This window comes from Podarcis pityusensis, assembly GCF_964106645.2.
Source record: "Podarcis pityusensis genome assembly, chromosome: 4".
NCBI lineage: Eukaryota > Metazoa > Chordata > Lepidosauria > Squamata > Lacertidae > Podarcis > Podarcis pityusensis.
Window position 1 is genome coordinate 88,853,868 of NC_138027.1, and position 25,413 is coordinate 88,879,280.

A 25,413-nucleotide genomic window follows, 5' to 3' on the forward strand; every position below is an offset into this window, starting at 1 on the left:
ATAAAAACCTTGTTGCATGATGCCAATCTCCCTGATAAGTTTTGGGGGGAAGCTTTGGGGAATTTGGTTTACTCCTTTAATCGCAGATTGTCATCACCCATTGGCTGTACCCCCTATGAGAAGATGTTTGGCAAGAAACCCAACACCAAACACATGAGAATCTTTGGTTCTGACATGTGGGTACACTCCCCACAAACCAACAAGCTTGGGAAGCGTGGGGCACATGGTTTGTTCATGGGGTACGAAAAAGGTGCATACAGGGTATGGATGACTAACTCTAAGTCCATTAAGTTCACAAGGAGTGTTGAGTACAATCCTAAGTGGGGGGGAAATGTGGGAATTTTCCAGAGTTACCCAGAGGAGGATGGAGGTGATGTCAAGCAAGCAGCTAAAGCTGAGGAAGCTGCTGAGGATGAGGATGATGATGATGATGAGGATGATGATGATGATCAGAGTTCGGATTCCAGTTCAGTGGGCGGTGCTGCTGCTGGTGTCAGTGACAGTGATGACACAGCAGACTACCAGAGCGCAAAGGCCTCAGTCAGACCATCTGATGCGTCTGACAATGAACTGGAAGAACCACTGTTCACCATTGGTCAATTTTCTCCTAAGAAGGAGGAGATGAGTCTAGAAGACTTGCGTCTAGTACGTAGGTCTGAAAGGGCGACCAAAGGCAGACCTCCAAAGAGGTATGCTGATGAGTTTGCTAAGACAGCAACTGCTGTTCTTAGTAGCTCAGAGAAGGTGTGGGAACCTTCAAGCTTCAAAGAGGTTCAGGAGTTAACCTCTAAAGATGCTGAGCCTTGGCTTAATGCCATGAAGGCTGAAGTTGATTCCTTGAACAGGAACCAAACTTGGGAACTGGTACCGGTAGTCCCAGGAATGAGACTGGTTGGCAGCAAATGGGTCTTCAAGGCCAAGACAGACCAGAATGGCAAGGTTGTCAGACACAAAGCCAGATTGGTTGCCAGAGGTTTTTCACAGGTACCAGGACAGGATTACCACGAGACCTACTCTCCCACAGTCAAATATGAGAGCATTCGGCTGATGCTCAAGGTCGCTGCGGAGGAGAAACTGCATGTTTCCCATCATGACATTAATACAGCTTTTTTGTACGGGATTTTGAACGAGGAGCTGTTTATGCTTCCACCTGATGGGATGGAGATACAGAAGGGAATGGTCTGTAAACTGCGGAAATCCTTATATGGTCTTAAGCAGAGTGCCAGGTGTTGGAACACAAAACTCACTGAGACGTTGCTTTCTCTAGGTTTTCACCAGGGCAAAGCTGATCCATGTGTGTTTGTCAAGGAGGAGGGGCAAAACAAACTGTATTGTTTATGTTTTGTTGATGATCTTCTGATGTTTTGGAAGAATCAGGCTTTTTACCAAAGCACCCTAGCTCAGCTGAAGGAGCACTTTGACATGAAGGATCTTGGTGAGGTATCCAACTATCTTTCTCTGCAGGTGGAGAAGGACCAAACAGGTAATTTTCTGGTACACCAAACACAGAAAATTGCTGATGTGTTAACCAGGTTGAATTTGGCTGATGCAAACCCAGCAGACACACCGATGGTGACAGGTTACCAGGTAGACAGTACTGCTGAAGCGTTTTCTGACACAACGCTGTACAGATGCATTCTAGGCAAGCTGAATTTCATTGCCAGATGTTCAAGACCTGACATAGCTGTAAGCTGTAATCTGCTTAGCAGACATGCCAACAATCCTACGATTCAGGATTGGAAAGCTCTGAAGCGTATAGCCCGCTATTTGAAAGGGACTATGCACTACAGGCTGAGGTTCACCAGTCAAAAGACTGGGGGTCTTGAAATCTTTGCAGATGCAAGTTTTGGAAGTGACACCACGGATGGTACAAGCACTTCTGGAGTATGCTACATGTACAACCACTGCCTGTTTGACTGGTTGTGCAAGAAGCAGACGACAGTGAGCCTAAGTTCCTGTGAAGCAGAACTCAATGCCCTGTCATTTTCACTCATGGATTGTGAATGGTTGATGCAACTGTTTAAGGACATCGGGGTTTCTGTGAAATGTCCTGTACAAGTGTATCAAGACAATAGATCTTGTTTGGCTTTGCTGAACTCGGAGAGTTGCAAGCAAAGGACCAAGTACTTGCAGATTAAGCTACATCGTGCAAGAGAGTGTATTCAGAAAGGACTGATTCGGGTGTCCTACATGGCAGGAAATGAAATTCCTGCTGATCTGTTGTCTAAGGTTGTCAACAAAGAACAACTTAAGGTTTATGTACAAAGGTTGCAATTGGGTTGAACCACAGGTACTACAGGTTACACGGAAAGGGGGAGGATGTTAGGATATTTCCGTCCCACCTTAAAAGGGAGCAGGCTTTGTGAGTAACAGAGTCTGCGCATGTCCTGTTCACAGGATGTTTATGCTTGCTGTTTCCTTTCGATTTCAGTCGGGTCGAGATGATGACTCAGAACGGTCATGTTTTTCTTTGTTCTGTTCAACGCTAAATAAAGTCTGTAAATATGCTCTTCTGCTCTTCTGCGGTGCAAGCTTTCTGGCTGTGTTTCTGCTGATAAAGGATGTGCACGAGCCTGGAATGTGGCAGTCAATTTCCAAGGCTTCGTGTCGCTAATTGCTGGATCTGCGTGGCTACAGAGATCGATGGACGTCCGGCAGCCGGCATGGGGGCTCAGATGGACGCTATCTCCCTGGCAGTATCCCAACAGAGAGAGGGTGGAGCTGAGTTAGCCCAGGACCAGCTGGATCCTCAGCTGGTCTCACTGCCATCTTGCAATGGCATGGGGCCCAGATCAGACTCTATTACCCTGTTCCCCACCTTCCACCAATGCCACTGTGAGCAGCTGGCCTGCAAATGCAGTTATTACCCTTCTACTTTGTGAAGTCCCACCAAAGTGGTGTGTGTGTGTGTGTTGGATTGCACACTTAGTGTATTTTTTATTTTATTTTTGGATGCCCCCTGTGCCCCCTATTAGGTGAGGAACATCTTGTTCTTCCTTTTGACCCTTATGGATTCATTGAAATAGCAGGCTTCTGTTTGGAGTTGCAACCCCTAGTCTTACATTTAACTGCAACTTGAGTTCCCATAGGGTTTGTGGTTGTGTCAGACTGTGCAATGTACCTTCCTTTAAACAGGTCGCTTGAAGGGTGCCCTTGTTTAGCATCAAGGGCTATTGGTTCTCAGAGTGGATGGCAGTATATTTAAAACCAAGCTTTATAGTTTCTCATTGTCTAGAATCCGGACATTTTAGACCAACGTACCATTGTCAGTTCTCACCCTTTCCTATGTGTTACCATCTGCTCTGTTCTATCAACCTTCCAAGTCATCCTACTGGGGATTTGTAATGTCGGCTGGTGCAGTTTTCTTGCTCCGGGCAGCTGCTGCCATTTTGGGATCCCCTGACAGTGCAGGAATTGCCCTGCTGACACAGAGACAAGCTCCATTGTAGAAGTTACCACATAATATATTTTTTTTTGCTGTGTCACAGAGAACAAAAGGCCCATGGGTAAGAGTGTGGGTTCCACAGATCTCTAGAGACTTCTAACAATATCACATCCTGCCAGAAGCTCGCTTTTGTCAGAGGTCTGATTCTAAGCGCTACTGGTGCATTTATTAAATGTTGCAATCATCTGAAGATAAACAGATGGCTCCCATTCAAGCAGGGCAAAGGAGTGATTATACACATCTGCACAATACCAATAAACACTAATATATCCAGAAGCAATTGGCTGCTCTTTCAGAGCAAAACCAAGCCTTGTTCGTCATTACTTTGTTTTGGTTTATTTTGATTAATTTTACATAATGATCATAATGACATACTGAGGAGATATGGTTATCTCCGATGGCTGTATTTTATTTATTTCTTTTTCAAAACTGCTGCTTATGGAAAGTAAAGTATCCAACATTTTTCATCCTTTAACCAACATATTTTCTTCCCCCCAGATTTTGTGTCAACTTGCATCTACAACTTCATAAAATGGCTGTCATATTAGTAGTTCCTATTCCTTGCAAAGACTGACCAACACCTGCCATGAAGGGTAAACTATGATCACACCTCATCTGGCTGACCAGAAGTCCAACTCACAGATTAAAAATGGAATGGCATTCCCTAGAGTCTTACTCTCACCTCCAAGTTTACGTGCACTGGCATTACCTAAACTCCAAAAAGATGAGTTTCACACTTCTTCCATGCACAGAAAACAACTTTACCCTATGGACAGCTGTTGAGATTCAGTAAGCAGCTGGATTCCGTGGCTTATTTCCAAAGCAAAACAGAAAACTCATCCCAAAACTTTGCCTACCCAAACTTTCACGGCAATAAAATACACTGAAGATTTCTGTTCAGTACTGATTGTAGCAAATCTGACATTCTATGTAATAGTTATCTTTTTCTCCCTCTTATAGTGCTAGTCAGATTCTACGGTCATATCTACAGTAAACTAGTGGAACAATTTTCTCTCATCCTAAAACCCTGGGAACTATGAGTCTTCGAAGGGAACTAAGAATTCTAAGCACAATTCACAGGAATTGGGAATAATAATAAAAATAATAACAATAATAATAAATTTTATTTATACCCCGCCCTCCCCGGCTAGAGCCAGGCTCAGGGCGGCTAACACCAATAAAATTTCAGTAAAAACATAATGGGGGGGGGGAATCCAATTTAAAATACAGGTTAAAATGCAATTTAAAATGCAGCCTCATTTTAAAAGTAGCCCATAGATCAAAACCATAAGGGGAGGGAAACATAAGGGTCAGACTGAGTCCAAACCAAAGGCCAGGCAGAACAGCTCTGTCTTGCAGGCCCTGCATAAAGATGGTCAAGTCCCACAGGGCCCTAGTCTTTTGTGGCAGAGCGTTCCACCAAGTCGGGGCCATTACTGAAAAGGCCCTGGCCCTAGTTGAGACCAATCTAACCACTGTGTGACTTGGGACCTCCAAAATGTTGTCATTTGTGGACCTTAAGGTCCTCCGTGGGGCATACCAGGCGAGGCGGTCCCGTAGGTACGAGGGTCCTAGGCCACATAGGGCTTTAAAGGTCAAAACCAGCACCTTAAACCTGACCCTGTACTCCACCGGGAGCCAGTGCAGCTGGTAAAGCACTGGATGAATGTGATCCCTCGGCAAGGACCCCATAAGGAGCCTTGCCACGGCATTCTGCGAGACACAATGGTTAAACTGCTATTTTAGATTTACCTTAGATTTCAGAAGCCTAGACTATACTCTTTTCTTTTCTTTTCCTTCATGTCTGGTACATTTGATACACATATAAACATATACAAATGTAACTTCAGAGATATCAGAATCAGGGGAAGATAGCTCCCACACCAAAAGAAAACAAATCAAAAGGAGAAGTCGAATGCCACAAAAAAATCTGTGAACATTTTAAATCAATACCAATGCATAAAGGAATTCTTGGAGCGTGATGTCTGAAAACCATGGATGAAAAACAAGCGAGGCAAACTGGTCCTAGAAGAATGACTCTAGGCATGAAACTCTGTTGCTCAGAGAAATACCTTCCCTACTCAGCAGCACCATCCAACCGGGGAAGTCTTACCTTATGTAAAGGCTACATAATTCACCAAGCATGAACAGAAAATCGCTACACCACACACAGAGTAATGCCAATGCCCAAACAGCCATGTGATAGAAAACCCTACCAAATGGTAATCTGGCCACCTGTATTTTCTGTGAATAGGGTACAATGCATTCTGTTCATACTGGCTTTGGGGATGCTAATAATTTGGACAGGGTATAAGTTCAAAAAAGAAATACAGTGTTGTCTAGATCAGTACTTCCCAACCTTAGGCCATATTGCCCCCTGGGAAGCCCTGGGATATTCCAAGGGGGCCATAGGTGCAAAATGCAGAAATGGGGGCCCAGAGCATATTTAACCTTGTTTCCTCTGCAGTTTCTCCATACAGCTAGTCTTCAGTTTGAAGACCAGATCCTCTTTTGTGGCCGGGTATTTGGAAAAACTAGCAAACACACACACAGAGAGAATTTCTACTTCAATTAATACTGATGCCAGTGCTTTCATTTCATTTATTTGTTTACAGTGGTACCTCAGGTTAAGTACTTAATTCGTTCCGGAGGTCTGTTCTTAACCTGAAACTGTTCTTAATCTGAGGTACCACTTTAGCTAATGGGGCCTCCCGCTGCCGCCACGCTGCAGCTGCGCGATTTCTGTTCTCATCCTGAAGCAAAGTTCTTAACCTAAAGCACTATTTCTGGGTTAGCGGAGTCTGTAACCTGAAGCGTATGTAACCTGAAGCGTATGTAACCCAAGGTACCACTGTATTTCAAAGATTTATATATGTCCTACTACAAAGTTTCCAGAGCAGTTCCCAGAACCAAATAAAACACACAAATGACTCATTCTTGTTGCAGCATCTACTTGTTTCCCCTGCATAAGGATGTTTCCATCTCAGTTGAGCTTTAAGAAACAGCTTTTTTTGCTCCAAATCATATATAGTAGTATTTGCTATTCACTTCTGAGCTTTCGTGTGGAGATTTAAATAGTTGTCTATGTTTATGGAGGTGTATGCACATCCACGGTAATTACTAAAAATAATTGAAAAACGGATTTCTATTTAGGTTTTGAAATTGGGAACCTTCATGGCAGATTGGCACAGCTGTCTTGCAATTAGGCCACTCTAGCATTTCTCATACCACACATTATTTACTTAAAATGCCTTAAAATCACCTAGCACATTATAAATTACTGTTGGGCCCCTCCAAAAAAAAATCTCCTGTGTCTTTCCCCTGCCAAAGGTACCCTCCTTCTAAAGGTACCCAGGGCAGACGTCAGCTCCAGCCAGCATAAGCAGAAAAATAGAGTAGGTCACAGTCCTTCAACACTGGGCTTCCAGACATTATTGGCCTGCAGCTCTCATCATCGCTGCCAGCTTAGCCAATAGTCATGAATGATGGGATTCGTAGTCCTGACCCAGGAAAAAACAGTGTAGGCCAGAGTGTGGGCAGCAAAAGGAGACATGTCTGGTTTTGTTTTGTTTGCAGCTACCTGGTCCAGGGGAGCGATGCAGACATGCTTGTAGCTTTGGGGAACAAATAAAGCTTTATAATTTAGCACTGTCCCCCAGGGTATCTACATGATCCTCCATGCTGAAAATGGAAACTTACAAACCAAAAGATATTACAAGGAAAACGATACATCTCCAGGGATTGTTTATATTTATATTTCAATATAGGTTCAGGTCTCCACATTTACACATCATTTTGCTAACCTTTTTCCTATATAAAAAAGGCCTAATTAAATTTTAGTGTGCATTTCTTCTAATACATGCATTTTCTCATGAAAATTTCCTAATATACAGCTTTTTGCTAGTTATTCATTTTTGTAGGTTATTTTCACTCATGTATGCATTACAATGCACCCCTTAACCTGAAAATTCAACTTTGTATACATTACTTGGCTGGAGAGCCTCATTGCAAAATTCAGAGAAGTGTGAATTTCAAAGGAAGGTGGTGCTTCAAATTCACATATTGTTTTGAAAAACACAAATCATGTAGGCTTGCCTTTATATGTGAGCCGAACAACATTTCTCCCCTGTGTTTAGTGCAAAACGGGGAACACATAGTAACAGTTGTCCATAGATGACCATGGTTTATGTTGTAACTTTTATGGTTGTTGGGATATTTTTATCCTGGAAAAGATAGTGGTTTTGTCTACACTGGCATGTAAAACAGACAAGTATCGCTTCTCTGACAAGTAAGGTAACAGTTGATGGTAATTGATGCTGGCGCCCATGGAAATGTTGATTTTGATGCAGTCATTCTCTGTCTTCATCAGTAATGATCCTTGCTGCTCTGGACAAATAAAATGTGTGGTGGCCATTATGAGGTCTCTCGTGTAATGATTAGGCTTTCCAGTGAACAGACAGAGAGGGGAGTTAAATTGGGTCTGAAGAGCAGAGGGGAAAATTGTACTCACTTCGATATTGCAGGTATGAACTGCAGAGGTTGGACACAGTCAGCCCTCATGCAAAGGATATACAGTTTCTATAACCTGTAGCTCTAAGTCAGAAGAAATGGATGACAACAAAAACAATTTACTAAATGGTTAAATGAAGCACTAAACAACAATAAACAGGGCCACAACTAACTACATAACAAAATGCTGAAATAAGATTCCTAAACCTTTTCAAAGTCCAGTTTGGCCAAACACACAAGCCACTTACACACCAAGCAACATGAAAGCTCCCTGTCTCTTACCTGTCACTCATAGGTGTTATACAAATAATGAATAATGCAGTCTTGGTTACTGTAGTATGTGTGTGAGGGGAGAAAGGGAGAAAGAGATAACAATATGCATTAATGTTTGCTTGCATAACATGCATAAGTGAATGCATGCTTTATAGTTTCTGCATTGCAATATATATATATATATATGTGCCAGGTCATTTTTATTTCATTCTTCTGATTACGGAGAATATGCATTTTCCAAAGAATAATGGTTTGCAATAGTCTACCCACTAGACTGTACTGGCATATACATTCATAAACAAGTATCAAAATGGCCTCCAGGAGGAAGTGGGTGGGTGGTGATGTTCGCTGAAGATTCTGGCAGTGAAAACATCCTTTCTCCTAGTGCCTTGTCATCATCTTGCCCTGACAAGTCATTCCTACAAGTGTGTGGGCAATCTCATATTCTTACAAACTAAGGCTAAGGCTGTGTAATGTATAAGTGCCAAAAACAGGAGTGGGTGAAAGACGCATCAAAATAACATTTTTGCGGTGATGTAGCAGTTCCTTAATCACAGGCGATATGACATTATTCCAAACCAGGGAGGGCCAGATCTAGAAATGGCCATCCCTCCACTCAGGGATAGCTCAATCGGTAAAGCATGAGACTCTTAATCTAAGGGTGGTGAGTTTGAGCCCAATGCTGGGCAAAAGATTCCTGCATTGCACAGGGGTGGACTCGATGACCCTTGGGGTCCCTTCCAACTCTATGATTTTTTGACAGGTGATGGAAATTCCCAGCTGCAGATTCATTCCTGGCTTAAATTCTTTTATTGAGTTTTCCTGATTTGAACGGTGCCTGCATCATATGATGTTGGATGCAAGAAAGGTGGGTGTTTGGCAGATCAACCTCAGAGGCCTACAGTTTGGAAGTTCCCCACCATTGCTCTCAACATGGCTGAATTTAGGGATGTTCACCAATAAGAAGATCCAGTTCAGATCCCAATTTGGCATTTTGTAAAACAGTCCTATTCTGCTTGGACCAGACTGAGGCTGTCTTTGTCCACACACACCCCACCGCACTCACAGTGCTGTCCAAGGTTGTAAAAACTGCGGAGAGAATAATTGGGGGTACTCTTCCCACCTTGGATCAAATCTATGCTTCCAGGTGCCATATGAAAGCTGCAGACATAGTGCAGGATAGTGCGCACCCTGGAAATGATCTCTTTCAGTTTCTGCCTTCTGGAAGAAGGTACATGGTTATAAAGACTATGACTAGCTGCCTGAGAATAAAGATTATCGTATTGTATCGTATCACTAGTAGGAAATCAGAAATGGCTATAATTCCCCACCTTTGACAACGATATGTATCACTCATTGCATAGTCATCAATGGTCTTTATGTGACCCCTGAAGCACATACTGGAAAATGTAACCTATTCATTCTTATTAAAGTAGACCCCAGTTCTTATGGTTCCCTAAAGGAAATAACTCACTCTCTGACCAGATTTAGACACTCCCCAATGTATGTGCATTCAGTTCATAGAATTGTAGAGTTGGAAGGGGTACCATCTAGTCCAACCCCTTGCAATGCAGGAATCTCAACTAAAGCATCCATGACAGATGGCCATCCAATGTCTGCTTTAAAACCTCCAGTGAAAGAGAGTCCACAACTTACCCACCCTTAAGGGAAGCCATTCCACTAACAGCTCTTACTGTCTCAGAAAGCTCTTCCTGATGTTCGCCCCCCCCCAACCCATTTCACAGAAGTGGATAAAGTTTGTGGGCCCAGTGGATTAAGCCTGCCAATTTTCAAAGAGATCCATGTAGGGGTTTTCATGAAGGGAAACTTTCAAGTTTAATTTCTTTAGAAAAAGAAAGTAAAGAAAAGTCTATAACATTTTTATTTTCTGCCAGAATTGGTTGCAATTTACTGTCAAAACTGTCTCTTCTTGGGGAATGAAGCCTGCCAACTTTCAGAATGATTACCTTTTTGAGGTGGGTGAAATACAAATTGCTAAACCTCCCATTGCATTTTGTGGGCAATCAGTTTGACATGAGGGTGGTGCCCCTCAATAAGTTGGTAATAATAGACCAACAATGAGCAGCACAACTGGAAGCTGACTTGAGGGACAAGAGGGCTTAGTTGAGTGGCAGGGGGGAAATTAGCAAACCTAGAGGTGCTCAAGGGAGAAAAATTACTAATAGTACTGGACAGCAAGAACTCAATGCAATGAAATCACAGGTACCCTAAGACTGAAGAGAGAGGGATGGAACATTAAACAAGCAAACTGAAAATGGCAGGGTGTGTGTGAAAATGAATAGAAAGCAACACAAACAGTGGGGAGGAGGGAAGACTCTAACAGAAGTTTGCATAAATGTAAGGGGGGGAGAGAAAACAAATGCAATGAAAAATGCAATTATCAAAGTCGGTGTTGCTTGCTGTAAAACAGAAAGGAATTAGAATAGAAAGGGACTAATTAATCACATGAAAAAACTTTCAGCAAAACTGAGAGGAACCTGACTGAGCTCTCCTAAAAGTTTGCAGAAATCTCTACCCCAAGTTGCTATAATTGGAATGCCCTGGGGAAATAATTTGCTGTGATTGACCTATCTGTCTACACAAGAGATCCCAACACTTCTCCACTGCCTCCCCACTTGACTTCACAACATTTCCCTATTCAGCATAATTTTGCATTCCCCCCCCCCTGGATAAACATTAAAAACTAAGGCTGTCATCCCACAGCCCTCTTTTGGGGAGTTGTAGCACAGCATCACAATCCTATATTTGCCTGGTAAGGGTGGGAAAAGGGAACAAAAGACAAAGCAGGTTGCTCAACACCAGCAGTGCAGTGGTCCAGGGTCATGGAGGTCAAGGACCCATTACTATTTCTGCAGCTACTTTGCATCAGGTTGCCTGTCTCCAGCATCCTATAATTGTACAGTCACCATGAAAGGGAAGAAGAAGGTGACTGGAGCCAATCAAAGTGAAAGGAGGTGAGTCAGCCACTGAGGATTGGCTCCTAGTGTCACTCTGTGTTGTTTAGTTGTTTAGTCGTGTCCGACTCTTCGTGACCCCCTGGACCAGAGCACGCCAGACACTCCTGTCTTCCACTGCGTCCCGCAGTTTGGTCAAACTCATGCTGGTAGCTTCAAGAACACTGTCCAACCATCTCGTCCTCTGTCATCCCCTTCTTCTTGTGCCCTCCATCTTTCCCAACATCAGGGTCTTTTCCAGGGAGTCTTCTCTTCTCATGAGGTGGCCAAAGTATTGGAGCCTCAACTTCACGATCTGTCCTTCCAGTGAGCACACAGGGCTGATTTCCTTAAGAATGGAGAGCTTTGATCTTCTTGCAGTCCATGAGACTCTCAGGAGTCTCCTCCAGCACCATAATTCAAAAGCATCAATTCTTCGGCGATCAGCCTTCTTTATGGTCCAGCTCTCACTTCCATACATCACTACTGGGAAAACCATAGCTTTTACTATACGGACCTTTGTTGGCAAGGTGATGTCTCTGCTTTTTAAGATGCTGTCTAGGGAAGGTGTATTGGGAGAGCACCAACGAGCTGCTGTTCTGTATCCTCTAAAGCCAATCATTTAGGAGCACTGAAAACACATGGTGCTTCAGTTTCAGGAAAAGGATGCCCAAGCTCTGTTGTGTGCAATGGAACTTCAAGGAAAACGCAACTCGAGTCATTGCAAAGTAAGATATTGTGCACTCCAAATCTTTTGCTGACGTACATGCACAGAAAATAGTAGATCTAGCACAAAGGCTGAAAGGAGGCCTGCATTGATCCTTGCAATGCATCCCTAATTGTCACTATTGGATAGGTTGTATAATTAAGATTATTAATAATTATTAAGATAATTAAGACTGGGTGGGCATGGCTCTGAAGGGGCATGGCTGCGACTTTCATGAAGGGACCCTGCACTTCGGAGCTTGCCACCACATTACTGCACAACCCCAGCGGCCATGAAATGGCATTGGGAGACACTGACAGAGGGAAAGTGGTGGTTTGAAACAATGGAAGAAGTATGAGAAAGGGATGGAGGGACACAGTGGGGGGTGGTTTGGTTTAAAGCCACAGCAGCAGTTTGAATAAAGCAGAGATGGAGAGAACCTGAGAGGTGGAAAGTGGTGATTTTTAAAAAATGGCAGAGATTTGAATACAGTGAACAGCAGATGTCACTGAGACCCAAGATAATATTTTAACTGTTTGTTTTATTGGAATCGTCTCTTGTTTGTGGTGAGCAGTGAAAGGATATGAAAGCCCACCTGGTCCAGCACCCTATTCCTACACTGCATAAGCAGAGACCTATGGAAAGCACGGGACAGAAGAAACCAGAGGCCTTTCTCCTGGGCATAGTCGGCCAATCGGTGTTAAAAAAGGATAGAACTTTCTTTATGTATGCAACAACAGCAGCAAGAATACTCATCACAAAGTATTGGAAGACACAAGAGCCACACACACTGGAGGAATGGCAGATGAAATTGATGGACTATATGGAATTGGCAGAAATGACTGGCAGAATCCGCGACCAGGGAGAAGAGTCGGTGGAAGAAGATTGGAAGAAATTCAAAGATTACTTACAGAAATATTGCAAAATTAAAGAATGTTAGAGTGATGATGGATTGAAATTAAGTGGCTTCTAACTGTACAGGTTTTAAAGTTATATATAGATCAAGATTAAGCATTAGGATTAAAAAGGTTAAAAGAATGGAAAATTGGTTTTTAATAGGTAAAAATTTAATGTTATATTATATTAAGATTAAGGATTGGGATTAAAAAGGAGGGAAAGGAATTGCTGGACAAACAAACTGAATTGGAATACAAAAGAGGGAGGTATGAGGAGGTCCGGGAAATAAGTAAATGTAAAAGTAGTGATGAAAAGATGGAATTGTTTTTAACTGTTTTTTTCTTTTTTCTTTTTGTATTTTGTATTGTGTATTTTTCTTTTTATCTTTAAATTCTTTTTTTTTCATTAATGTGTCTCTTTTCATGTGAAACTTTAATAAATATCATTTAAAAAAAAAAAAAGGAAAGCACGGGACGTGGGTGGTGCTGTGGTTTAAACCACAGATCCTAGGAATAGCCGATCAGAAGGTCGGCGGTTCGAATCCCTGCGATAGGGTGAGCTCCCGTTGCTCGGTCCCTGCTCCTGCCAACCTAGCAGTTCAAAAGCACGTCAAAGTGCAAGTAGGTAAATAGGTACTGCTCTGGCGGGAAGGTAAACGGTGTTTCCGTGCGCTGCTCTGGTTCACCAGTAGCGGCTTAGTCATGCTGGCTTAGTCATGTACACCAGCTCCCTCGGCCAGTAAAACGAGATGAGTGCTGTGACCCCAGAGTCGGCCATGACTGGACCTAATGGTCATGGGTCCTTTTACCTTTTTATGGAAAGCACCCAAGCAGGACATGAGCACAACATTGCTCTTCCCGCTTGTGATTCTCATAATTTCCTCATTTACTTTGAACTACCTATACTTGTATTGACCCTTTTGTATTGACCCTATACTTTATTGACCCTCAGTTAATTAGGAAAGAGAAAAGGCAAAGGAACTACCCTTTGCTCATCAGGGATGTTGAGATATTATTCTGAGCTGATGGAAATCAATGGGAGAGAGTAGTTACAACCATGCAATGGTACCTCTGGTTACGAATGCTTCTGGTTATGCATGGTTTGGGTTGCAAGCTCTGCTAACCCGGAAGTAGCTGCTCCTGGTTGCGATCTTTGCTGTGAGTGAAAATCACGCGCCAGGGGTGTGTGCACAGCAGGAAGCACCATTCATGAAAGCGCACTTCAGGATAAGAACGGTTTCCGGTTACGAACGGACCACCAGAACGGTTTCAGTTCGTAACCAGAGGTACCACTGTATAAGCAAGTATGGATATGATATGTATTTACACACTTACATGCTGACTTACATATACTAGTAGCGGGAGTCAACAAGTCACTTTGGAATTTGGGTGGGGTACAATTCAATGATACTTGTCTTTTTCAAACTTTTTTTCCAGAGTTCCAATGGGTTACACGGCATGGATGCCATTCATATCTAATGAAGACACCATACCGACACCCGCTATTTTTGAAGCCGTTCTGGTCTGCCTCGTGTCACGATCATTTATTTCATCTCATGTCAAGGAAGATCCTTTGGTGTCTGGAGTTCTTTCAGACTTGAAAAAGCTGCAAGGCTGCAGGGAATTCTCACAGTGCTCGTTTCAAGAACTGAATCCAAGCCAGTGGACTTGTCACCTGCACTCGCTCATTCATATTGTACAGGGTGTCTGAATAAGTCATCGATCCACGAGGCTAGAAAGAACATCAAGTCCCACCACACACAAAAAATCAGGATTTCCTGTAATTAAATGCAAATGCTCATTCGTTACTGGACGTGCTGCCTCTAATACCAGAGCAAGACCAACCTATCAATTAGACTAATTAGATGGTTGCCAATATCAGTGACTCTGCAGGGGCAAAAGAACAACCACAAAATGATGTCCCTTCTCTACCCAGCATTAATTCTACATGTCTCACTGTCAGCCCCTTTCCATTTTTATTGCTCGATTCAGGCACATCAGAAACACATGGTGCTCTAATGGGAAGGCCATGTTCTAAAAGCACTGGAGCAACAGAACAATTCATTCTTCCTTAACCTTCTAGGTTTCCCTTTTATTTTTATTTTACTGCGAGCAGCAGGATGGCTCAACAGTTGAATTCCTTTAAGAGTGATAGAAAAAACCCCCAAAGCATCTAAAGATTTTAGAATTTGACTAGTGGTTAAGTAATGGCCACCATGAACCCAGTTACATTGGCAAAGAAAAAAACGCTTTATATCTGAAGAAGTGTTCATGCACACAAAAGCTTATATCCAGAACAAACTTAGTTGGTCTCTAAGGTGCTACCAGACAATTTTTTAATTTTTTAATTCCGACTGTGTCAGACCAACACGGCTACCTACCTGAATCTCACTTTACATGTATTGTTTATGCATTCTAACAATGTGACACCAGATGGCGATGTGGAATTCTGTTTTTGCTTACCCGATTTCTCATACAAAGTTTGCAACGCGTCCAGCCAATAGCTTACTAGAACTCCAAAACACAGTCTCTCTCCCCCTGCCCCAAGAATATATTTCAATAATAAAATTGTAGAGTTGGAAGGGCAAATCCTTCCTGAACGGGTCAAATCCCACCCATCTGGTCTAGACAACCACTCACAAACAGTGCCTCAATCTTATCCGGATCGAGTTCAAATTAATTGGCTCGCATCCTGTCTAGCATCACAGCGAGAGGTCCATCTAGCACATCCACACCTGCAGATGTGAAGGAGAAAATCAGAGCTCTAAATCTATTAGCAAGAGGGGGGGGTATCAGAAATCTTGGGGAGAACCTCTGGCTCTGCATATATATATATATATATATATATATATATATATATATATATTTGAAACCTAAGGATGGGGAACAACTGCAGTAAAAAAGCCAGCTAAATTGTCAGTGATTGCAGAATATAGGCTAGCTGTGAAAGCTGAGCTGGGTGACAGAAAACCATGGAAATTTCCGTATTTGTTTAGTTATTTATTAAATGTATGCAGTGGTACCTCAGGTTACAGACGCTTCAGGTTACATGTTTTCGGGTTGCGCACCACGCCGAACCCGGAAGTACCGGAACAGGTTACTTCCGGGTTTCGGTGCTCACACATGCGCAGAAACACTAAATCACGCTTTGCGCATGCGCAGAAGTGCTGAATCGTGACCCGCGCATGCACAGACGCGACGCTGCGGGTTGCAAACTCTGTGGGTTGCGAACGTGCCTCCCGCACGGATCATGTTCGCAATCCGAGGTTCCACTGTACCCCACACTTCCTCACAAAAGAATGCAGAAAATAACTAAATATCCTGAAACACAGAACAGTTGGCTGGCCAGAACACTAACCATTTTATCACTAGCCTCATTTTTCTTTCATATTTGCTATTCCATACTTACTACAGTTAACAAAGCCAAACAGTCCACTCCAGAATTAACATACATGCCCTTACTTTGCAATCATATTAAGTACAAATGATCCTTGCCAACTAAACTCTTTGCAGAATATGATGTGCTGTCTACCAATCTCTCTCTCTCTCTCTCTCTCTCTCTCTCTCTCTCCATTTTTTAAAAATAGTTCTGTTGCCTCAAATTTAGAATTAATCTATTCATGACAAAATACAAGGCAAAAGATATGAACCGTCAGATGGTATTCCTCACAGAGCCTTGTTATGGGAACAGAAGTGTGGCAATAACTTCTAGAAAAAGATTGGACAAATTAAATTGTTTTGGAATGAGATCCTCTTTTTATGTTCACTTTGCAATACATGAGCAATAAATATTTTGTGCGCAAGCATCCTAGATATTAGCATTATATAGGAATGAAAACAAAACTGGAGCTTAGTCTATTATTCCTCATAATGGGTGAATGACAATTTGTCCTGAATGTACAATACAATCCCAAACGCACCCAATAATTTTGTGCTGTATGATTTCATCTCAGAATGTGAAGCAGCTTTTGGTATGGGATAGAATTCTACTGCTTCTGCTTTGGCACAAATCAAAAATAAGATAGACAGATAGACGATAGATGATAGATAGATAGATAGATAGATAGACATATAAACAGATGTATGCCTTTGATAGCTATTTAGAGATAATATTTATAGAATGGAAGTGTAAACAAGTTGCATATCACATACAGTATTGAAAACCAAAGTCAAAATTGTCCTTAGATTTGAAGTACCGTAATAATAAATAATTTGTTTATATTGTGTCATTGTGCATTTTTGTAGTATGCTAAGATCAGTGAAAATTGGCCACAGTCTTCACTTAACAAAGCTGCTATATGTAACAGCATACATTTTTTATCACTAGGTTATTACAGATGAAATTTAAAGCTTCCATGTCAGAGTCATCACAATTTTACCTTTTCATTATTAATAAAGATCTTTACGAATATTCATAGATCTCTGGAGGCATTATTGCTTCATAGATAGAATACGAAGATGTTAGATGAGCTGTCACACATTCAAATGGTTAGCAAAATTATTTTCTCATTTTCTCATAGAAGGGTCATCTAGTTCAATGCAGGAATCACAACTACACCATACATGACAGATGCCCCCCCATCCTCTGTTTATAAACCTCCAAGGAAATCATAATCACTAATATGAAAAGCAGTCAAGAAAACACGCAACTCATGCTAATTTATTCTTATTTTTGGTTCATTCATGCATTTATGAATGAATATGTGTTAATTTTAATGTCTTAATTTACTACTCATAGTACTGATGATACCAAGAGAATGATATTACAGCTTTGAGTGGTTCAGTGGGCTGTACATTTCATTCTTCAGCTCTGCTGGATGAGCTATAATAATAATAATTTTATTATTTATACCCTGCCCATCTGGCTGGGTTTCCCCAGCCACTCATGGCAGCTTACAGCACATAAAAATCACAAAACATTAGGCTCCCCCCCCCAAAAAAAGGTATGAGAGAATACTGACAAGATTTGCATTTCAGTCATTTCGAAAACCTGAGAGTTGAAAAAGATCAATTGTAAAAAATGCATTTTGTGAACAGAGTTTCCAAAGGATGTCTAGGTTCCCATAGGTATTCTCCTTCCTCAGAAGTATGTATTTTCAACCTTCAGGACACTGGGAATCATAGAATGGATTTCATATTCAAGTATTGGAGAGAAATTCATGTGCTGGGTATTTCAAAAGAGTGTGGAAAGTTTTGAATTTCAAAATATTCACCTTTCAGAGTCTCACTTTAACATATATTTCAGAAGAAGCTATAGTTATAACTCTTTAATTTATTGATTTATTTTTTTAAAAAAATATCCAAGGCCATGACTTATAGACAACGGGGCACAATTCTATGCAATTCCTCAGCTGTGTAATTACGGCACTGAATGCAGTTCTAATCCTTCATAGCATCTGAATCACAAAGGCTGTGTAGTCCTTGGACCAATACCTGGATGCAGTAGAAGGATGGTAGACAGAAAGCAAGCAGAGCTTGAATCCTGGAAGGACAGAGGCACTGTGAATGAGTGATTTCTGTGTCCAAGAAATTGCCTATCCTGTGTGAGGTTCACAGGCTGGTGTGTTTCTGAATTCAGTGTAGTTACTGGAAGCTCAGGTAACCTCAGTGGCTGAAAGCAGCTTTTAGCAGCTGCAACTGATATTACGGCTATGGCCAATCTTGGAGCTGGAAAACTTGGCCACAGTAGTACAGTGGTACCTCGGGTTAAGTACTTAGTTTGTTCCGGAGGTCCGTTCTTAACCTGAAACTGTTCTTAACCTGAAGCACCACTTTAGCTAATGGGTCCTCCTGCTGCTGTCATGCCGCCGGAGCACGATTTCTGTTCTTATCCTGAAGCAAAGTTCTTAACCTGAAGCACCATTTCTGGGTTAGCGGAGTCTGTAACCTGAAGCGTATGTAACCCGAGGTACCGCTGTAATTCACTCCTTCAGTACTGCATTACAGCAATGCACTTTATGTGGGGCTTCCCTTAAACTTGACCAGAAAACAGCAGTTAGTGTAGAATCCTGCAGCAGGATGGCTGACAGGCATGAGACCCTGTCACCACATAACACCTCTGCTCAGAGATCTGCACTGGTTACTGATTTGCTATTGGGCCATGTTCAAGGTGTTACTGTTGGTATATAAAGCCCTTAACAGCTTGGGGTCTGCTTACCTGGGGTAAGATATCCTTACTCCATGCATGTCCACCGGCACAACAGTTACAGGTGTTACATAATACTTGTTCTGATTTGTGAGAAAACAAACCCATACCCTCCAACATTCCTCAGATGGAAGTAGTGACATTTCTCAGTATCCTACAACTGACCCTCCTAGACACCCCGTTTCTGGTGTCATCCCCCCCACAGCATTTCCTATCTGAAGAAGCGTGAGTGCCACCTGTTGGGATACTGCTAGGGAGATAAAGTCCATCATGGCCCCCAAGCCGGCTGCCGGACGATCCATCGACCTCCCGTAGTCACGCAGTATCAACAATTAGTGACATGAGTTTCTAGAAAAAGCTTGCCACATTCCAGAGCTCGTGCACACTCTATCAGCAGATAATGCACAGCCAAAGTCGCACTCAGGAGAGCATTATTTACAAGTTTATTCAACGTTGATCAGAACACAGAAAAACATGACTGCCTGCTTTAGTGTCTACGACACAGAGAGAAAACGAAAGCAATAGAAAACATAAACATCCTGTGAACAGGAAAATACGCAGACTCTGTGACTCACAGCCTGCTCCCTTTTAAGGTGGAACGGAAATATCCTAACACCACCAATACTAGGTAAAAAGGGTAAAGGACCCCTGGATGGTTAAGTCCAGTCAGAGGCAACTATGGGGTTGCAGCACTCATCTTGCTTTCAGGTCAAGGGAGCTGGCATTTGTCCACAGACAGCTTTCCGGGTCCTGTGGCCAGCATGACTAAACAGCTTCTGGTGCAATGGAACACCGTAACGGAAATCAGAGCACACAGAAACATTGTTTACCTTCCCGGCACAGCGGTACCTATTTATCTACTTGCACTGGTGTGCTTTCGAACTGCTAGGTTGGCAGGAGCTGGGACAGAACAACGGGAGCTCACCCCATCGTGCAGATTTGAACCGCCAACCTTCTGATCGGAAAGCCCAAGAGGCTCAGTGGTTTAGACACAGCGCCACTAAACCAACAGGACACAGCCATACTGAGAAAAACCCTTAATCCTGATTTGATGGTAGATTTACAAAAAGAAAAAACACAGAGCAATAAATAAATTTCAGAGAGGCAAGGTTAGATGCAAATGCACAAATAATTTTAAAATAAAATAAAATAAGACTTCTCACGTTCCACTCCACTCCATTCCCCCTTTCTTCCCACCCAGGGCAGCCTTGCCCTCTTCCTGTACCTCACAGTTGGCGCATCATACAAGGCTGAGCCTCAGTGGCTGCAACCTTTCCTCTTCCTCATCTGCACTCCAGCAGCTGCTACAAACTTCCCAAGGGAGGAGGCCGGCAGCAGTGGTCATGCAGAGGCAATGGGATGCTCCCTCACTGCCACTGCCTCAATCCTTCTTGTTGGGAGAAGTGTCGCTTCCTCCTCCCCACGCTTGGTGGCAGTGGTGGCAGCTAGGAAAATAGGGATATTCTGGGATCAAATCAGAAACCAGGATGGCTTGTGTAATTCTGGGACTGTCCTTAGAAAATCAAGACACTTCGAAGGTATGCAATCTTTTAGTGCAGCAGCATCCAAACTTTGAAACTCCATTGCCACTGACATGAGGTACGTGCCTTCACTATACTCTTTTTGACACTGGCTAAAATCATTATTTGTTTAGAGAAGCCTACCCAGCCATGCAGAATGTTGTCGTGTGTCTTAATCTGGTTTTAAGCTCATCACTGATTTCCAATTAGTTTTTAATGTTTTCCATAGTTGTTTCAAACTTTTATTTTTGCTGATCATTTTACTCTTCTTGTAAAACAGTTTGAGGGTTGTTTCTCTCCCCCCATCAAGCCGGATAAAAACCTTGTGAAATATTTTTTTTAAAAAAATGCTGAAACAAGAGGTGTTGTCGAATTCTGAATGTTCAGTATCTTACCACCACAGCCGCCTTAGGAATAATAAAAATGGTAAGCTAAAGGAGAAACTTGTATTTGTGTGGAGGAGGGATGTCTCAAGTAGGAAGCTTTCAGATACATGTTCAGGAAAATTAGGCACTCATGCCCATGAGGAGGGTTCTTTAATCAGCAACAATGCCAGCTGCAGTGCTAAATACCCACTTAGAACCAACTTACTAATGTGGGAAAGTCAGGTTCAGAATGCAAAAGTAGGCCAACAACAGCTGCCTTTTCCCTATTCCTTGCCCTCTTAAACTTCTCTACTTTTGCTTCTGTTAACTTTCACAATATGTTTCCCCCAATCCAACCCCAAGGCTCTCTTTGAAGAGGCATTTCACATTCTTCTCGCCTTGGTGAAGGGGGCTGAGAGTGATATTGCTCATAGTATATCGAGCTCATATACTGATAGGTTTATAAAAAGAAGGATAATATTGTGAAAACCCCAATAAAGCATGGATGAGAAAAAGAAAGGAGTAAGAGGCTGTTTTACTACTGCAGTGAGAAATAAGACAGCAGCCCTTGCCTGAATTGGCAAGGAATTCCAATGTTTTCTCAGCTTCACACAAACTTGCAAGCTACCAAGGGCATCCTAGCCTCTACATGGTTTTCCTTCATCTATGTTGGTGGTTCTTCAACTCAGACATGCAAAGTGGCCAGGTCAGGTTTATATGACCATGCCATACAGTATGTGTGAACCAGAGGCATTACAGGGGTGCAATATACATTGCCATCATTATTTCTTCATAGGAGACAACTCAGTAAGTACTCTTGCCATCAAGGAAAGTGTGGCAGTCACATATATGCCAATCACTTGGGAAGACAGGCAAACTAATGTCAGTGTGCTGGAAGAAGCAAAGATCACCAGTGGCAAAGCAATGATTCTTCAACATCAACGTTGTCGGGCTGGTCATGTTTGGATGCCTGATTATTGCCTTCCAAAGCAGCTACTCTATTCCAAATTTTAAAATGGTAAGCGGAATGCCGGTGGACAACAAATGAGGTTTATAGACACTCTCAAGGCAAATCTTAAAAAAATGTAGTTTAAACACCGGCAACCAGGAATCACTGGCCTGCGAGCACTCCAATTGGAGAACAGCCTTCACCCAAGACATCATGAACTTTGAAGAAGCACAAACTCAAGATGAAAGGGAGAAAAGAGCTAAGAGGAAGGCACATTTGGCAAATCCTCACTGCGATCAACTCCCACCTGGAAATGTATGTCTCCACTGTGGAAGGACTTATGGATCCAGAATTGGCCTCCACAGCCACATACGGACACACTGTTAAGACTGTATTAATGGAAGACGATCTTACTGGGCTACATGTGATTGCCAAAGAGAAGAGCACAACTCTTCCTGCAAACAGAATCTCCTCATGAGCAGAACCCAGTGGGCAGAGCTTCCCATTAACAGAGACAACTGTTAACGTTTTAATATTCAACCAACCCATGGTGCATTCCTCCAGATCCCTTCACACAGCAGCTATTTCGATTCAGCAATTTTTGCACAGTGGCTTACTGTAATGATTGTGTCATTTTTTCCATGTGCCATTACAAATATGCCCCCAAAGGGATGTGAATTGTCAATTTCATGCGATACCTTGGGGTTCCTGATCTGACCCACACAGTAACCCAGGTGGATAAGATTAGATAATTCCACTTGGAAACCAGAACTCACCAGATTCCACCATCATCTCTACACAGTGTAACACTGCATGAGAAGAGGGAATAAAAGATACTATACTCTGCAGACAAAGAAGTTGAGTAGAGCATTCTGGATGAGTTCGTGCTGCAAGGTGCTCCAACACTGCAAATGTCAGACGACACCCTAAGGCTACAATGCTACACATCATTACTATGGAATAAGCCTTGCTAAATAAAACTTAAACTTATTTCAAAGTAAATGTGCATAGGATTGCATGGCTACTATTTGAAATAAAGAACATTTTAACTGTTTAGGCGTTTCTAATGTGATGGCGGCAGGTTAGAAGCAAATCATATCAATGTGTTATGAGAGATGACACAGCGTGATCCTCACACAGTCAATATACAGAAAGTATCTGGACAAATGAGAGGAAACAGGAATACTGGCACATTTACTTAAATTGTTGCAGCTGATATAAATCAAGGCTCAGTAGCTTTTTTATTCTTTGCATTTCATTATGTGAAGAAATCTCAGTAGTTATCTGTGCTGGTAATTTTCAACTGCGTGCTTGAAGGGACTGAAACATTGCCTTCTTTATTCATACACTGCAGCAAATAGGAAAGTCTGTGCTGTGTGCAAGTACTGGAGGAGGGGAGGGATTTGAGTATTTACATCAGCAGCATCTCAGCAGCATCCTTTCGCTAGTACTTACAAAACGAAAGCCTAGCCAGCTACATCCTATGAGAGTCATTGCTTAGATCTGATGGAAAATGCATACACAAATACAATGAAACATCGTCTTTAGCAATCAGGATAACAATGTGCAGTCTTCCAGAATCCAAGGTTTCTGTCTGCAGTGCATTTATACATTCTCTGCATGTACTATTTTTTATTTTTATTTCATTCCTTTCCCTATCATTTAGTTAGGCAAAAAGTGACAGCAGTGTTGGCAGTTCTGTTCAGTCTCCTTCGTTTACCGAACAACTGAGAGGAATGGTGTGAAATTCCTTCCTGGCATTTCACACTGACCTGTCATTTTGGACCAAGAACTGACAGTACTCCCTCTATCTAACCAGATAGTCGAGGCCAGATGGATGGCAAGTGGCAACCCATACTTTTACTACAATGATTTTTTTATTTACTGCAATGATTTGCAGGGGGTATGCGAGAGAAGGGAAAGCTATCTCCATCTTCCAGCTCAATCTTAACATTCATTAATCACTTTGATGGGTAAATACTGATAAATAAGTCTTGTGATGTACAGCCAAATTCCTCTTACATTTAGGAATGCCTGAGGAAATAGATCTTTGTGAAGTTTGATACAATTAGATTTGCACCTCCTGAACTATTGTGTTTAAGAGAATTTAGTAATCTATTGGCTTTCACACTTTCTGAATATTCTGATACAATCCTCAGCTCAGAAAAAAATAATAAAATATACATTCACATAGAAAATGCATTTAAATTGTAATGTAGCTTTTACTGTAGAGTTTTGGTTTTGTGTGTGTGTTTAAAAAAACAGTAACAACGCAGACTTATCTTTTGAGTGAACACATGTCAAGTGATATGAACCAGATTTGTCCATCCCTAATAGACTGATTCACCCATCACCTGTATAATAAGAACAACGCAATGGAAAGTAAGTAGCTCATCATTTTCACAAGTATATTGCTCCTTGATCTCACGAAGGTAATAATAATGATAAAATTACAACAACAATGATCAAAGAATTGTTGAGTTTGAAGGGTCCGCAAGGGCCATCTACTCTAACTCCCTGCAAAGCAGGAATGAGAATAATAATAATAATAATAATAATAATATAGCAGCACAATCCTTGGCCTATTTACTCAGAAGTAAACCATTCTGTATTACATGAGGTTTACAGCCTAGTAGGAATGCAATAAGGCATCCATTTCTGTTCTGACCCATGCTCAATGCATGCAGCCGTGTTTCTGTTCCACTGCAGTTCAACTTCCAACAAAACCTACATTATCTGTCTTGTTGTCCACTGTGGCTGAATGCTATGTAATTAATTATGGTATTATTACATTATTGCACACCATTCACTTCAACCCAAAGGAAATGCAATGCAAAAGGGGAGGGTGTCGTTTGTAGATAGTATAAAACAACAACAAACACGAATTACGTATGCTCGATTGATTTCCATTTTGAACATGAGATTAATAAGCAAACACCTTTAATTTCTGTTCCTGTTTCCTCTGGAATTATCTCACATACCTAGTCCCTAGGTATTCAGTGGGACTTAATACCTAGGGACTAGATTCCATTGTCAGCATCTCCCAGATAAGCCTAGAGAGATACTGTCATCTTCATCCCAGAAAGAGGCTACCAATCAGAGTTGACAATACTGGGCTAGACAGAGCAATAGAGTAGCTCTATATATAACATTTTTCTAATACTATTACATGTGCCACACTCCCCCCAGGTGGCTGGAACTTCAGAGATAGTGGTAGCCAGGAGAAGCAGAGAATACTGGAAATAAATAAACTTCTACATCAGGTAGCATAACCACCAATTCTGTATCGAATTTTGGAGAGCCACTGCTATTGCCTCCCAAAACTGCATTTCAGTTTTTAGCTAAACTTCTGTCTCTTTTCCAAATTAAATTGACTGTTGTTTTTTTTTAATCCCACCTACTAGCTGAAAGTTAACATCTTCCAAAGGAAGGGGAGAAATTTTTTTTAAGGAACCTTCAGTCCTTTAATAAAGCCACTGATCACCCATAGTTGCTAGGTCTGTTATAATAATAAGAATAAGAATAAGAATAAATAATAATAATAATAATAATAATAATAATAATTAATAAATAATAATAATAATTAATAATAATAATAATAATAATAATAATAATAATAATTTATTTATACCCCGCCCATCTGGCTGAGCC